This window comes from Ornithorhynchus anatinus, chromosome 2 (genome assembly GCF_004115215.2).
Source record: "Ornithorhynchus anatinus isolate Pmale09 chromosome 2, mOrnAna1.pri.v4, whole genome shotgun sequence".
In the NCBI taxonomy this organism is placed as follows: Eukaryota; Metazoa; Chordata; class Mammalia; order Monotremata; family Ornithorhynchidae; genus Ornithorhynchus; species Ornithorhynchus anatinus.
Genome location: NC_041729.1, coordinates 76,800,052 through 76,818,332, shown reverse-complemented (window position 1 = coordinate 76,818,332; position 18,281 = coordinate 76,800,052).

Genomic DNA, 18,281 nt, shown 5'->3' with positions numbered 1-18,281 from the left:
GTTCTTAAAAGATGAAGTTTTTTTCAGTTTCTCCCTGAGATTATAGTAAAAGTGGTGCTTATGGAAGTTATAATCTACAGGGCACCAAAAGATTATGTAAAACGGAAATGTCACCATACACTTCATTTATATCTGTCTACTCCCCACTGATTTCACAACTGGAACTCTGAAATTCATATAATAGTTTCACAGGTTAGTGAAATGAGTAAGATTTAGGCAGTCTTCACCTTCTCCAGAAAGGCCACCGGAGAAGTCCTGTAATAACACTGGAAGAATATTGTTATATCGTACTCTCCCAAGCACTTAGTACAGTGCTCTGCACAAAGTAAGCGCTCACTAAATATGATTGAATGAGTGAATGAGGCATAACAATCCACCGAGGAACTATCCTGAGGCCCAGAGTCCATTATGAAATCACAGAGACTCCAGCATTCCCCACAGTCAGGCAAATGCAATCCTAATGACTTGTACTCTGCCAAGTGCTTAGTACAGTGCTCTATGCTCAGTAAGCACTCAATAAATATCAATGATTGATTGATACTGGCCTCAGGAAACACCCACCATCTTGAGTTTGTTCTGGAACAGACTTCAGAGACCTGGGCTGTTCCAGAGTGGCTCTGGTCCGGTTCTGAACTCCCCAAAAAGCATGCTTGCTCTAAGGCAGTAGTTAATCTGAGACCACCCCAATTATGCTTCAGGCCAAACCAGGATGGGTGGTTAGCTCATCAGCTCTGCCATTTGTCAGCTCTGAGACTTTGGGCACGTCACTTAACTTCTCTGTGCCTGTTACCTCATTTGTAAAATGGGGATTAAGACTGTGAGTCCCATGTGGGACAACCTGATAACCCTGTATCTACCCCAGCGCTTAGAATATTGTTTGGCACATAGTAAGCCCTTAGCAAATACCATCGTTATTATTATTATCATCTCCCAGGGAGTCTTTAGTCAGCTGGAAATGCCAGTCCAGTGTCATTGGTATATTTTTTTTTTGTTTCTGATTTTATGGTATTTAGCAAGTGCTTACTATGTGTCAAGCACTGTTCTAAGTCCTGTGGTAGGTTCAACTTAAGTAGGCACAGTTTAAGCCTAAGTAGGAGGGAGATGAGGTATTGAATCACCATTTTCAGAAGAGGAAACAGACACAGAGATGTTAAGTGACTTGTCCAAGGTCACACAGCAGATAAGTGGCAGAGTCAGAATTAGAACCCAGGTCCCCTGGCTCCCAGACCTATGTTTTATCCTCTACGTCATGCTGTTTCCACATGGCTACTGACCTGAGCTCCAGGATCTGCTGTGAACTGAACCAAGCCTCATGACTTCCCACATGGTTCAAGCTTCACAGGTCCCAGGGCATTGGGTCATTAATGCCCAAGCTCCCTAAGCCCAGCACACACTGGAGACTGGTCTTACCCATTTGGAAAGAAGTTGACAGCCATGATTCAAACCAAATGGGCTACAAATGATGCAAGTTAACATTTAGTGCCCTGCTTAGAGCAGACCTGAAAATGGCACTGAAATAAGTTTTCTGTTCTTGTCTGCAAGGTTGTTTGAAGATTGTGTGTTTCCCTGGAATTAGGACCCTATATTCTATATTGGGCACTGGCCACCTCATAGGCCAAGGTTTTAGAAGAGGTTTTAGCTGTCTGTCAGTACTACTGTTGTATGACAAGTTCTTTAAAATGTCTTTTAAAGGTCTCAATCTAAGAGACTGTAATTACTAGCCATGTGGCACTAAGCAGAAACTGATCTTCTGGGAAGGGGTGAAGGAACCAGATAGGGCTTCAGGGGACTTCCAGATATTTTGAAGCATTCAGCTCAGACAGAAATTTTGGAGGCAATAGGGCCTAATGAAAAGAGTGCGGTACTAGAAGTCAGGAAAACTGAATTCTAATCCCAGTTCTGCTCCTGGATAGCTGTGTGAGACCTCGAACCCTTTACTTCCCTGTGCCTCAGATTACTCAGATGTAAAACAGGGATAAGGCAACTGCTTACCCTTTTGACTCTGAGTCCTGTGTGGGATAGGGACTAGCTGTGTCTGATCTGAGTATCTTGTAGTGATTCCAATAGCTTATACTACTGTTTAATAAAACCAGAGCTAACACAGAGGAAGAGAAAAGAGGAAAGCTAACAGATCCAGATTATACATACAAGATTCAGTACATTCACAGACATCCATAAATGCACAAGCCAACTTCCCAAAAAGGAGAATAGTCTATAGGCTTTCAAACTAACTGGAATCAGAGCAGGAGATTTCACACTTCTTTGCCCAAAGGAGAGCATGACTCACCAGGCAAAAGAGGAAGGAGAGCCCTGACTTGCCTCTCCTCCTGAATCTACTCAGCTTTCTGCTAGGCTCTCCTCCCAGAAGAGCTTGGAAAAGCAGTTCCCAAGCACCAGGGAACTTGAAAAAGATTCATTCATTCAGTCATATTAATTAAGCACTCACTGTGTGCAGAGCACTCTACTAAGCGCTTGGGAAAGTACACTATAACCATAAACAGTGACAATCTCTGCCCACAGTGAGGTTACCTCTTCAGTCCTCTTATCATAAATCAGTGCAGCCCCCATTAAGGGCCTAAAACATCATTTCCACAACGAGGCTCTGCCAACATGTACACAGGGGACATTCATGACTGAATCTTAGGCTAGTCAGGAAAGGTAGAGTGGCTATTCTTTTCTTTAAAAAAAAAAAAGGTATTTCTTTAGTATTTACTCTATGCCAAGCACCGTACTAAATGCTGGGGTAAATACAAGCTAGTCAGGTTGGACACAGTTCCTGTCCCATATGGGGCTCATGGCCTTAAACCCCATTTTCAGATGAGGGAACTGAGAAACTGAGAAGTGAAGTGACTTGCCCCAGCTCACACAGCAAACAAGTGGTGGAGCTGGGATTAGAACCCGGGTCCTTCTGACTTTCAGGCCCGTGCTCAATCCACAAAGTCATTCTGTTTCTCAATTCACCCAATTTGATGCTGGAAAGCCTGGTTTTCTAATAAATAACAATATTTGTATTTATTAAGTGCTTACAAGGTGCCAAGCACAGTGATAATAATTAGATTGGACAGTTTCTGACCTACACATGGGACTCACAGAGAGAGAATGCAAATAGGTATTTTATTCTGATTTGTAAGATGAGGAAATTGAGACACAGAAAGGTAAAGCGACATGGCAAGATCGCAAGCAGGCAAGTGGCAGAGCCAGGACTAAAACTCTTCTCCCATAAGATACATGTGGGAAAGGGACTGTGTCTTAACTGATTATTTTGATTCCACCCTGCTTGGTTCCATCTTCTGTATAGAGAAAGCATTTAGTACCATCATTATTATGAATACTTTTTCCTTATTACCACTCCCACGCTCTTTCCATTAGGTTACAGCCTTACTAGATACTGGTTTAGTACCAGACGCCTTTATGTTCAGGATTTCGATTTCACACTTCCCTCCCAGTGTAGCTCCTGCCTCCAAGCCCTGTGACTTGTAAGCAGTGTGTCTATTCACAGGGAACATGGAACAAAGCAAGGAAGGGCCAGGAGTAACCCCTGGGACAGGTTCTAGGTTCTGCTGATTACTGCAAAAGTTGTCATATTATGTCATTACTTTATGTGGTGTAACCTGCCTAAAACACGGCCATGGTCATTTTTTCTGGTTTTTCAAAGGTGCTTCCTGTATCTGTGAGCGCCCTCAGGGGCCACCCTAGACCAAAGTGCTCTGAGCCACTCAAGACAAAAGCTTCCAAGAAGCATCTCACTCACCTTTCCTCAGACACTCATCAATACGGTGTTTTCTGAGCACTGTGGGAGCTTTGCTCTTACCCAGGTGCTAGCTTTGTAACTGCCCTGAGAACATTCAGATCTAAGTAGCCCTTGGCTGTTATCATCTTGACCCAATTGGCCAGAAACATGGACGGTCTCATTTTGTAATTAGATGCAATTGGGGGCCTTTGTCCCGCCCTCCAGCCTTGCACTTCCCCTTGAGCCTGGCAGATAAACAATGTCTTTCTGCCAAAGTAACAATCCAATAACTCTTTCAATGGAGAGAGGAGACATCAAAGTGGTCAACCACATACTCTGCATGTTATTTGAACAAAACGCTAAATAAATCACTCTGTTGTCTCTCCAGGGGAGCAAGATTAATAATCGCCGAGTTTTGTTTGGAGAGGGTCTGATGTCTGTGTGGGGGAGGATTGTCCCCATTATCCAGTCTGGCTCGATCTGACTTGGTGTCTAGGAAAACAACTCTGGCATTTCTACCCCTATGACCTCTGTTGCTTCACCAAGTTTCAAATATGTATCTCCTCCCTCATCATTGCTTCCTCCCCAGTGTACAGAAACCATACTCTCTACAGCTATTTACTGCCAGTCAATAACTGATAAATCTAAAGCGCTCTTGTTTGTGAACATTGTATTTTCAAGGAGAAAGATCTTCCTTGCTGGGGAAGCAAAATGATAACGGTAAGAACAGATGATTCCCTCAGAGCTGAATGTTTCCTGGCCTGTTTCACTTCTCTCCCACTGACCCATATCCATCTCCAAGGTGAAATACAACAGCTCTTCAAACAGAGCACTTACTGTGTACAGAGCACTGTACTAAGTCAGTCGGTCAGTTGTATTTATTGAGCACCTACTCTGTGCAGAGAACTTTACTAAGCAAAGGGAGAGTACAATATACCAGTTGGCAGGCACATTCCCTGCCCATAATGAATTTACAGTCTAGAGGGGGAGGCAGACATTAATATAAATTACAGATACGTACATAAGTCCTGTGGGGATGGGGGCCAGGGGTGATGAATAAAGGGAGCAAGTCAGGGCGATGCAGAAGGGAGCGGGAGAAGAGGAAAGAAGGGCTTAGTCACGGAAGGCCTCTTGGAGGAGATGTACCTTCAATAAGGCTTTGAAGTGGCAAGGGAGGGGAGAGTAACTGTCTGTTGGTTATGAGGAGGGAGGACGTTCCAGGCCAGAGGCAGGACATAGGCAAGAGGTTGGTAGCAAGAGACAAGATCGAGATACAGTGAGAAAGTTATCACTTCAAAGCTGCTTATCACGAAGTGCGAGGGCTGCGTTGTAGTAGGAGAGTAGCAAGGTGAGGTAGGAGGGGGCAAGGTGATTGAGTGTTTTAAAGCCAATGGAGAGGAGTTTCTGTTTGATGGGGAGGTGGATGGGCAACCACTGGAAGTTTTGAGGAGGGGGGAAACATGGCCTGAACGTTTTTATAGAGAGAGAATAATAATTATTATTATTCAGTGCTTAAGCAATGCGCCCTAGTGAAAAGACCTTGGCTTCACTGACTTCATCCTTTCCTGGTTTTCCTCTTATTTTTCTGGCTTTTCATTCTCGGTCTCCTTTGCAGGCCCCTCCTCTGCCTTCCACCCCCTAACTGTTGGGGTCTTTCAAGATTCAGTTCTGAGTCCCCTTCTATTCTCCACCTACGCCCACTCCCTTGAAGAACTCATTCGCTCCCGTGGTTTCAACTATTACCTCTATGCAGATGATACCAAAATCTATATCTCCAGGCCTGACCTCTCTCCCTCTCTCCGGTCTCGCATCTCCTCCTGCCTTCAGGGCATCTCTACTTGGCTGTTCTCCTGTCACCTCAAACTTAACATGTCCAAAATAGAGCTCTTTATCTTCCTGCCCCAACCTTGCCCTCCCCTTGACTTTCCCATCACTGTAGATGGCACCACCATCCTACCTGTCTCACAGGCCCATAACCTCGGCCTTATCCTCGACTCCTCTCTTGCATTCAATCCATCACCAAATCCTGCCAGAACCACCAGAGTCACAACATAACTAAAATCCACTCTTTCCTTTCCATTCAAACTGCCTACCACATTAATACAATCAATCATCCTATCCCTCCTGGATTACTGCATCATTCTCCTTGCTGACCTCCCAGCCTCCTGTCTCTCCCCACTCCATTCCATACTTAACTCTCTGTCCAGATCGTTTTTTACAAAAACATTCAGGATATGACACCCCACTCCTTAAAAAACTCCAGTTGTTATTGATGTCTGTCTCACCCCACTAGAATGTAAGTTCTTTGGGGGCAGGGAATGTGTCTATTTATTGTTGTCTCCCAAGCACTTAGTACAGTGCTCTGTAACCACTCAATAAATGACTTCCCACCTTAGCCTCCTGTGTGATCTAGGGCAAGTCAAAACTTCTCTGTTCCTCAGTTCCCTCATCCTCAAAATGAGGAATTCAATACTTATTCTTCCTCCTATTTAGACTGTGAGCTTTTTGTAAGATCTGATTATCTTGTATCTACCCCAGCTCTTAGTACAGTGCTGGGCACATAGTAAACACTTAATGAATACCACCATTATTACGATTATTATTACTGTTATGTGCCAAGCACCATATTAAGTGCTAGAATAGATACAAGATAATCAAGTCAGAGAGTTCTTGACCCTCATGGGGCTCAAAGTCTAAGGCAGTCTAAAAGTGTCTATTAATTCAGTTGGCAGACACAATCCTTGCCCACAAAGACCTTCAATCACACAGCAGCTTTAAAAAATATTTCAGTCTACATTCTGAAATGTCAATTGAAATTCCATGGTATGGGTTCAAAGGCACTGTCACAGTTCAATAAATATTTATTTTCTATGTACTACCATGTGAGCCCGTTGGTGGGTAGCGATCGTCTCTATTTGTTGCCAAACTCTACTTTCCAAGCACTTAGTACAGTGCTCTGCACACAGTAAGCACTCAATAAATACAATTGAATAAATGAATGAATACTGAACTCCATTCACATGTAATTTAGGGAGGCCACTTATTGTAGAGAAAAGGAGGCAGAGAATCTGAGTTATAGTGTCAACTCTGGCCTGCTGTGAACTTAGGCATGTCACTTAACCAGTTTCCTCATCTGTGTAATATCCAACTCTTCCCACCTCAAAGGAATGTTGTGAGGATTAAAAAAAAAAAAAGTTGATGTGAAAATGCTTTGGAAAGAAAATTGGAATGATGCAAACTTAAGGTGTAATTAGAAAAATTCAAATTTGAACCCTAATATAAAATTTTAGTAAGTTTTCTCTATTAATACAAACCAAAGCTACTGACTCCATCAAACTTTCCCTTCCCATAGCTACATTCTGCTGTGATGGTTGGGGTAATGAGGGGGATTCGATGACAGTAGTTTCACAGGTAAATAGTTCTTCTTTTTAAGTCAATAGTCCTAGCTTCCTGGAATTAGGGAAGCAGCATGGTCTAGTGGAAAGAGAACAGGTTTGGGAGTCAGAAGATGTGGGTTCTAATCCCGGCTCTGTCATATGCCTTCTGTATGACCCTGAGAAGATCACTTCACTTATCTATGCCTAAATTACCTCATCTGTTAATCAGGGATGAAAACCATAAGCCCCATGTGGGACAGGAACTGTCTCCAACCTGATTAACTTTTATCTAACCCACTGCTTAGAATAATGCTTGGTGCATAGTAAGTGCTTAACAAATACCATGATTATTATTAATACCTATTATTAGAACTTAATTTGTAAGGGTTGGGATTGGGTTCTCATGTGATTAGGTAGTGTTACATTTTAAATTTATAATGCCGAGCAGTAGTGGCGATAATCCTGCTACACAGTCCTGCCACAGAAACACAGTCCTGCTTTTTTAATATAATACTGTAGGCATGTTAGATGTTTGTAGCATCTACAGTCTTAACAAATCTAAATTATAGATTTTACATTCATAAATGAAATGGGAAGTTTAGAGGTGCTAGGGTTAAGATCTACCAATTCCAGACCAATTTGCTGTCTGTCTCCCCCTTTTAGACTCTGAGCCCTTTGCTGGATAGGGATTGTCTCTATCTGTTGCCGAACTGTACATTCCAAGCACTTAGTACAGTGCTCTGCATACAATAAGTGCTCAATAAATACGATTGAATGAATAAATGAAGGGTGCTACAGTTAAAACCTGATGTGCAGCAATGGATTAAGCCTAAAACATGGTATTGACTTGTATTTTCAAGATTCTCAGAATCCACTGAGATTCCAGGCTAATACATTTCCTGTTCTATCTGAAATTGAAAGAACAGACATAAACTTGGTTGAGTTAAAAAAAGAAACAAAAAATAAATTTTGCTTCCTTGAGGGAGGGAAGAAAGAAAATCTTGGAATCTTAACTTATTCAAGCACGTTTTAATAATTTAAAAAATGTGAAGGGAAAGATATAAAGCCTCTTCTCCTATCCCTTTCCCCTCTACCCAACCAACCTGAAATATTTTCTTCCGCTTACATTTTCTTCTTGTTAATACTGTCCATGGTCTAGCCTCTTGCATGATTATCCCTAAAATACACATTCTTCCAGTGAGCTGTAATTATATCTGTAATTATGGCAATGTTTCTTTTTCTTAGAGAAGTACCACTGCTGTGACTGTGTTATTTACACTGTGAATGTTTAGGAATGAAAACCCTAAATCTGCCATTTGAAATATATCCCTGGGAGCGATATCTTAATGGAAACTAATAAATCAGATTTTCTAGTTTCTTTATTCTGTCTGAATTATTAACACTGCCTATACTCCAAAGGCAATAACATTCCCAACAGTGTGGCAGATGTCTTACGGTATTTTAATAAATAACCTGTGTTTGTACTCCTATTTTTGTTTTAGGGTTTTAATGCTTGCCCTGGATTGCAATGACAGTTTTGCAAAAGATGCAGTTTTTATAAAAGGAAATAGAGTAGATAGTGTTGTTTGTTGATGGGCAGCACACCAAAATAGAAGGCTAGCATTTGAAGTCTGTTCTTGATTCTTCACTGGTTTGCATTAGAACATTACGCAACATTAATTTGTGGTTCATTTAGCTGCAAAAAGTTTGCTGAGAATACTTGTAAAGTTTGAAATTTATAGCTGAAAGAGCTTTCAAATTGTAATTAACATGTCACCATTTTCAAGAAGAAGGGCGAGAGGAAGAAAAGGAACAGGATTGACTGATTACAGAAACTACAAGGTGATAATAATAACAGTAATAATAAAAAGCTGTGGTATTTATTGAGGCCTATCTGCCAAGCAATTTCTTAATCAGTGGTATTTATTGAGCACTTACTATGTGCTGAACACCAAACACGTGGCTAAGTACAATGCAATAAGGTAGTTTCTGCACAAGGTTCTGCACCCAGTAGGTTCTGCACAAAACTTCGCACTCTAGGCTTCAAGGCTGTCCATCACCTTGCCCCCTTCCTACCTCTCCTCCCTTCTCTTTTTACTGCCCACCCCGCACGCTCCGCTCCTCTGCCGCCCACCTCCTCACCATCCCCCGTTCTCGCCTATCCCGCCGTCGACTCCTGGGCCACGTCCTCCCGCGGTCCTGGAATGCCCTCCCTCCTCACCTCCGCCAAACTAATTCTCTTCCCCTCTTCAAAATCCTACTTAAAATTCACCTCCTCCAAGAGGCCTTCCCAGACTGAGCTCCCCTTTTCCCTCTGCTCCCTCTAGCCCCCCTTCACCTCTCCGCAGCTAAACCCTCTTCTCCCCCCTTTCCCTCTGCTCCTCCCCCTCTCCCATCCCATCCCCTCAGCACTGTACTCATCCGCTCGACTGTATATATCTTCATTACCCTATTTATTTTGTTATTGAGATGTACATCACCTTGATTCTATTTACTTGCTATTGTTTTAATGTGATGTTCTTCCCCTTGATTCTATTTATTGCCATTGTTCTTGTCTGTCTGTCTCCCCCGATTAGACTGTAAGCCTGTCAAAGGGCAGGGACCGTCTCTATCTGTTACCAATTTGTACACTCCAAGTGCTTAGTACAGTGTTCTGCTGCACATAGTAAGCTCTCAATAAATATTATTGAATGAATGAACAAGGTAGGTGACCAGTACAGTGTTCTGTATGTAGTAGGTGCCTAGTACAACATTTTATATGTGGCAAGTACTCTTGAATGAATGAAACTCTCGGCCATAACTATGGGTCATGGAAAGATCTAAGAGACTTTGGGAAAATGGTAGAAACTCTGCTTAATCACTTCAAAAATCTGTCAATAGTTGTAATAGTTTTTTACACTCTTTAAATAATCTTGATATTGTTTTGAAAAATGTTCACTACCCATTATGAGCTTACATTCTAGAGGGGAAGACATACATTAATATAAGTAGTTTATAACATATAATGTAAAGATGTGTACCTAAGTGCTATGAGGCTGAGGTGAGGCAAATATTGAAAGTCCAAAGTTCACAGATCCAAGAGCATAGATGACTCAGAAGAGAAAAGAGGGCTTGATCGGGGAACTTCTGTTGAAGGATAAGTGACCTTAATAAAGTTTTGAAGATGGAGAGAGTGGTGGACTGACATATATGGAGGGGAAGGGAATTCCAGGACAGAGGAAGGTTATGGCAAAGGTGTCGGCTGTGAGATAGATGAGATTAGGGCCCAGTGAGTACACTGGTGCTAGAGGAGGAGGAATGGAGTGTGCGGGCTAAGCTGTAGCAGATTAGTGAGGTGAAGTAGGATGGGGTGAGCTGATTGAGTGCTTTTTAGCCGACGGCAAGGATTTTCTGTTCAATGAGGAGGTTGTTTGGGCAGCTCTTGGAGCTTCTTGAGGAATGAGGAGAGATGGACTGAATGTTTTTGTTAAATTGATCCATTCAGCAGAGTGAAGTATGAACTAGAGTGGGGAGAGACAGGAGGCAAGGAGGTCAAGGAGGAGGCTAAGTGGTGGTGTAGAGCCGAGGTTATGAGATTGGAACAGCTCCTGTTCTACACAGAGCTCACGGTCAGAGAGGAAACCGCCTTCTCTATTGCAGGCAAAATTTTAGCCATTATCCTTCCTAACATAGTCCATTATGAACCACCCGAAACAGTGTGGCTTCAGATAGGAAAATGGCACAGCAGATATGTTCTTTACATCCCAACTCCTAAAACAAAAGTGCAAAGAGCAACAGCAAGAACTCTATATTTTGTTCATCCACCTTACCAAACCATTTAACATCATCAGATGCAGGCTCTAGACAGTGCCAAACAACTTCAGTTCTTTCAGGAAATTCATGGGCTGGTTGATCGAGCAAGGGTTGAAGATTTTCTATCTACCCCTTTCTTCGACTCTGGATTAGGTTAGTCCTTTTCAACCTAATTTATGCTATGATGCTGGAGCAAAGGCACTGTAAACTTGAGTAGGAATTTGCTTCCAGTCCCCTTAGAAACTCTCCCAGTTTATCAGGCTCATGGCAGTATCAGAAGTTTTTGAGTCGGTAGTTCAGGAAATCAATAAGTCTGTACTCCAGAGGCCCATGTACAAATGATTATGAATTACCATGCAGTATCAGGAGAGTTCAATAAATTAACAATAAGACTGAATAAAGCCAATGTGAACTTAGTAACCTACCACCGAAAATCTCTACATGAAGCCAAAGGTTTTAATTAGTCACACAGAATTTAAAGCAATTACTAAATTTTGCTATGTAGGCAGTAATGTTAACTAATGATGTAAGGGTAGACAAAGATGCAAAATGGAATTTGAATAGCTAACATAGCATTCAGTAGACTGCAAAACAGGATGTTGTAACACTGGACCATCAAGCTCCTTACCAGTTTGAAGTTCTATAAAGCTAATGTGTGCCCACCTTCTAATTGACTGTGAGATCTGTATTTTCCAAAGAAGACACAAACCTTCTGGAGCATATTCACCAGTGTCATCTATAGACTTTTCACCCCTGCTAACCTTGCCAACTACTTTTTTTTTTTTAATAAAAATCAAAACTATCAGGGAAGCAGCATGCATATGGCTTAATGTAAAGAGCACTAGCCTGAGAGTAGAGTCATCCATTCAATCATGTATAACTTGCACTTAAGTGCTTTCTGTGTGCAGAGCACTGTACTAAGTGCTTATGACCTGTACTAAGCAGATGACCTGGATTCTGATCCCGGCTCTGCCACTTGTTTGCTGCGTAACCTTGGGCAAGTCTTATCTGTAGACTTAGACTGTAAGCCCATCGAAGGCAGGGATTGTCTCTGTTACCGATTTGTACATTCCAAGCGCTTAGTACAGTGCTCTGCACATAGTAAGCGCTCAATAAATACTATTGAATGAATCTCTGTGCCTCAATTATCTCATCTGTAAAATGGGAATTAAATTATCCCTCCTACTTAGACTGTGAGCTCCTTGTGGGACAGGGACTGTGTCCAACCTGATTATCCTGTAACACTTAGAACATTGCTTTTCACAAATCCCATGATGTTAATGATGATGATAATAATACAAACTCCCTGAAGTCTTCCCCTAACTTCCCAGCTCCCTTTTGACAACACCACTATCCCACATCACTCAAGCCCATAAAGCTGTCATTACCCTTAATTCCTCCTTTCTTTCTTTCAAACACCAAATTCAGTTAGCCCGAAATTCTGTTGGCTCTTTCTTCGTATCTCCAGAATCTACCTCCTTCCCTCCATCCAAACTGCCATTATACTGTTCCAAGCAGTTGTTGTATCCCCACTTGAATACTGCATAAGCCTCCTTCCAGCTGCCCTCCCTCCAGTCTCTCCCTTCTTTCAAACTTCACTCTGTTGCCTTTATCATTTTTCTAAAATATACATTGCTCTTCCAAAGCCAACATGCTCACTGTGCCTCATTCTCATTTTTTCACCTTCTACTCTAGCTCACACTCTCCCTCTTTCCTGGAACTTCCTTCCCTTTCCCTCCAGGCAGAAATGTGAGGCTCTCCCCATCTTCGAAACCCTTCTAGAACCACGTCTCCTGCAAGACGTTTTCTGTGATGAATCTTTCATCTCCCCACATTTCTCCCTATAGAATTAGTTACATATTTTTAAACTCCACGATTTCCCCTACCTGTAATTTATTTTAATGTCTGTCTCCCTGGCTAGGCTGTTCATTCCTCAGGGGCAGGGATCATATCTACCAACTCTACTGTACTCTCCCAAGTGCTCAGTACAGAATAAGCCCTACACTTAATTGGATCTATGGACAAAATTGGACATTGGGGGTTAAGGAGACTAATGGGGATGGGAAAGAACAGTAGCTACAAAAAGCAGGAAATACATGCCTGGAAGTATGTTGGAAAACCAGCACCTCAAAGAAGGCTTCAACTAGCTTTTTCCCCAGAAGCACACTCTGAACTCCACCTTCCTCACAACAGTTAGAAGATGAAGCTGATAATCAGGCCCTGCTTTCTGTCTCTCTTTGAAAATGGCATTTCATTTTAGTCCTCCACCAGGCAAGATACCTGCTTTGTTGAAGCAGGGTCGGGGGAGGGGGAGTTTGAAGGCCTCCAGGAAATCTGCCTTCCCCCTCCACCAGAACCTGAGAACAAACATATCTATTACCCCGCCTCTAATCTGTAAACTTGTTTTGGGCAGGGAAAATGTCTGTTTATTGCAGTACTGTACTCTCTGTATTGCTTAGTACAGTGCTCTTCACACAGTAAGCGCTCAATAAATATGATTGAATGAATATTCATCCAGACCAGTTAAGTAATGACAATACTGCTCTAGTTATCACGAAGTTTGGAATTTGATGTGGACTCAGTTGACTCACGCCCCCAACAAATGAATCAGTCAATAATATTTATTGAGCTCCCACTATGTGCAAAGCCCGATAGTAAGTGTTTGGGAGACTAAAATAATTTGTAGTTTACAATCTAGCAGGAGAGACAGACACTAAAGTAAAGCAGCTACCTAATGAGGCATGTTAAAGCTGAAATTAACATTCACAAGACTCAACTACATAGTACAATTTAAAAAAGAGACCCTATTTAAACCCAAATAACCAACACTAAGTAGTACAAAGAGTGATGCCCTTATTTAACAAAGACAAACTGGGCATCAGGAAAGCAGTGTGCCCTAGTGGATAAGGCATGGGCTTGGAAGCCAGAGGACCTGACTTCTGTTACTTGCCTGCTGTGTGATCTTAGGCAAATTACTTTAACTTCTCTGTGCCTCAGTTTCCTCATCTACAAAATGGGGATTCAATACCTGTTCTCCCTCCTACTGAGACTGTGAGCCCCATGTGTGACAAAGACTGATTCTGACCTGATTAACTTGTATTTGGTCCAGTGCTTAGAGAAGTGCTTGACACATAGTAAGCACTTAACAAATACCATAAAAAAGTGACTTAGAAACTTTCTTCACTATCACCCAGTAGGCAAGCAGCAAAGCTGAAACTCCTAAACTAACTTCACTGGGAAACCTGCAAAATGAGAGGAGTTAATGGATTAAGTTCAAACAGTTCCTAAGCCTGGCCAGTGTTTCACTGGTCAGACTTCATTCTCTACAAAACTCTTTTAAACAGAGCCCCAGGAAAATCTCCAGAACCAGGAATAAACATTTGGACCAGTTTTGTGTTAGAAGCTGAATGGGATGTAGTTGTAGCTCAAAGCTATTGGGTTTATTCCAAGCAATGACTGATAGAAAAGTTTTCCAGGTACTACTTTTGTTCGCATCATTTATTCAAAATGAGTTATCTGTCTACGCACAGGCTTGGCTGGACAGCATCTTTGCTACATTAGAAATATTTCTTAAGGGTCTTTATGCACAATGCAGTGGGTCAGCCCCACAATATGCTTCCTCTGCTCTGTCCTTGCGCTGCAGAGTGCTGTTGGTGAAAATCCAGGAAGCAGGACAACTTTGGTCATTTAAAATTTATCCTTATTTGCCACAATCCTTCCCATTCTTCCACTCAACAACATTACTTCAACTCCCTCATCAGCAGCCACGCTCATTGTTCCCACCAACTGTTCCTGGTCTTTAACTTCTTCCTGAAATTCCCAGTGCTCCCACCTCCCCACTCTCGTTTCCTACTGAGCTTGCAAACTACTCTGTGACAAAACCAAAATCATCAGGGGTGACCCCCTCAAAATCTCCCCCTCATATTCCCAACTCCTTCCCAACTTCACGTTGGAAGCAGTTATTGCATCTTTCTGAGCCATCCCTCAAGGGGAAAGCCGCCTGTTTTTCACAACTTATTCCCTCCTTGTATGATTTCAACCCTATCAATTCTCACTTTCTAAAAGACACTTACATCCCCTCCTCTTTCCTTCCTGACCATCATTTTATTGCCATTGTTCTTGTCTGTCCGTCTCCCCCGATTAGACTGTAAGCCTGTCAAAGGGCAGGGACTGTCTCTATCTGTTACTGATTTGTACATTCCAAGCGCTTAGTACAGTGCTCTGCACATAGCGCTCAATAAATACTATTGAATGAATGAATGAACTACTCACTCTCTGATGGCTCCTTCCCTTCTGCTTTCAAACACACATACATCACCCCAGCCTAAAAAAGGCTTCTCTGAAGCTCTCTGCAGCATAGTCATCTTCCCATCTCCTTTCTTCCATTCGGCTCCAAAATTCTTCAGCAAATTATATACACCCACTGCCTCTACTTACTCTCCTCCAAATCTCTTCTTGACTCTATACAATCTAGTTTCAGTGCCTCCATTTGACTAAAACAACCCTAAGATGTTCTCCCCTTCTAGACCGTAAGCTCTTTGTGGGCTGGGACTAGGTCAACCAACTCTTAGTACAGTGGAGTGCTTAACACAGTTCCTGTCAATAAATACTATTCTTTGATTAAGGTCACCAATAATCTAATTTTCAAAATAGTCCTTGACGTCTTGCCAGCCTTTGACCCTGTGGACCACATCCTTCTCCTGGAAGTAAAACCTTGGTATTACTGATACAGTCTGACCCTGATTCTTTCTTTACCTCTCTGGCCAATCTTTCCTAATCCCTTTTGCCTGCTCTTCCTTGGCCTTTCAGCCTTCATCTGTAGGTCCCTTTCTTTTCTTCGGAAGCTTACCCACTCCCAAAGCTTTAACTATCCCCTCTTTGGGGATAACTTCCAAATGTACCACGTTAGCCTTGATCTCTCTCCTGTTCTGCAATCTTGTATTTTCTCCTCCCTCCAGGATATCTCTACATGGATATAATAATGTAATAATAATGTTGGTATTTGTTAAGCACTTACTATGTGCCGAGCACTGTTCTAAGTGCTGGGGTAGACATAGGGGAATCAGGTTGTCCCACGTGGGGCTCACAGTCTTAATCCCCATTTTACAGATGAGGGAACTGAGGCACAGAGAAGTTAAGTGACTTGCCCACAGTCACACAGCCGACAAGTGGCAGAGCTGGGATTCGAACTCATGAGCCCTGACTCCAAAGCCCGTGCTCTTTCCACTGAGCCACGCTGCTTCTCACCCACAAGCTCAATAGATCCAAAACTGAACTACTCATCTTCTTTCACAAATCCTTTCCTCCACCTTACTTTGCCAACAAAATGGACCACACCACTATCCTCCCTGCCTTCCAAGCTTGCAACATTGGTATTATCCTTCCATTATTTGACTCCTATATTCAATATGCTGCCAAATTCTGATGGTTCTTCCTTCAAAACATGTCCAGGCTCTGACTCCTCATCCAAATGACCATCATACTGGTACATGCATTTGTTGTAGCCCAACTTGACAATTTTATAGCCTCTTCCTGATGTCCTTGTTTTCAGTCTCTCTCCTCTCCAGTTTATACCTCACTCCTATAGATGCCTGAATCATTTTTCTAATACTCCATTTTGCACACATCTCCCCACTCTTCAAAAATTTCCAGTGGTTATCCTCTCCACATCAAATAGAAATTACTGAGCAGGCATTTTAAAGCGCTCACTCAGCTCTCTCCATTCTACTTATAATAATAAAAGTAATAATAATAATGGTGTTTTTTAAGTGCTTACTATGCACTAATTGCATTTGTTAAGCATTGTTTTAAGTGCTGGGGTAGATATAAATTAATCAGATTGGACACGGTCCCTGTTCCACAATAGGTTTACAGTCTTAATCCCCATTTTACAGATGAGGTAACTGAGGCACAGAGAAGTTAAATGATTCGTCCAAGTTCATACAGCAAAGTGGAAGAGCTGGGATTAGAACCCAGGTCCTTCTGACTCCCAGGCCCAGGTTCTATCCACTTGGCGGTACTGCTTCTGCTGATTCTCTCTCTCTCTTCTCCCACTACACCCTAGATCACACTCTGTTTCTTCCAGCTAAACCTACTCACTATGCTTCATTTTCATCTCTTAACAGAGAAGCAGCGTGGCTCAGTGGAAAGAGCACGGGCTTTGGAGTCAGGGCTCATGAGTTCGAATCCCAGCTCTGCCACTTGTCGGCTGTGTGACTGTGGGCGAGTCACTTAACTTCTCTGTGCCTCAGTTCCCTCATCTGTAAAATGGGGATTAAGACTGTGAGCCCCACGTGGGACAACCTGATTCCCCTATGTCTACCCCAGCACTTAGAACAGTGCTCGGCACATAGTAAGCGCTTAACAAATACCAACATCATTATTATTATTATTAACTTTCTTCACTTTCATACTCATGCCACATCCTCTCTTCTGTCAGAAACTCCCTCCCTATTCATAGATGGCAGCCCACAGCTCTTTCCATATTTAAAGCCCTTCTGAAATCGCATCATCTGCAAGAAGTCTTCCCTGCTATATAGACTGTAAACTCTTTAGGGAAAGAGATTATGTCTTCCATCTCTTTGTACTGTTCCAAGCACTTAGAACAGTGTTCTGCCCACAGTAGGAGTTCAGTAAATGCTATTAATTGGTCCTGAGCACTGTATAAAGTAAATCCCTGCCCTCAATGATACAGCAATAAAGACAGACAACACCAGTGCAAGCAAACATTTCAAAGAACTGAAGACCAAAAAGAAACCACTTAAAAGCTGTCTCATTTCCTAGGGCGAGGCCTTTAATTCATTCCATTAAGAAACTGTACATATAGTCCAAAAAGCTGAACTGTAAAGTTTTAATTCTGACTAGCACCAGTGCTTTTTCCTACTTAGATTGTGAACCCCATGTGAAACAGGGACTGCATCCAACCTGATTACCTTGTAACTACCCCAGGGTTTAGAACAGTGCTTGACATATAGTAAAATGCTTAACAAATACCATAATTAATTACTAGCAATAACATTCAGAATGAAGAAATGCAAAGCTTTTACTTAATCAGAAAATGATTTAGATGTTGCTCTTTCTCCTCTTCTTGTGCATAAATGAACAATTAACCAACAGTTTACTATCATACATGCCATGTCTCCCAGGCTCTATCCTCCCAAACCCACTATCCAACCCTCTCCTTACCTGGGACAGCTGGGAAGGTCGCTAACTTGAAACCTTCCAAGTCCTCTCAGGTGTGAAGCTATTTCTTTCCTTCTTTGATTAAGGGGAAAGAAGCAACAAATGCCTTTTTTAAAAAAATTTTAGGAGTGGAAATTAAAGCTTGGTAGAAATGGGGGCACCAGGGTTAGGAGATAACGTCTTCTAGGAGACTGAAAAGA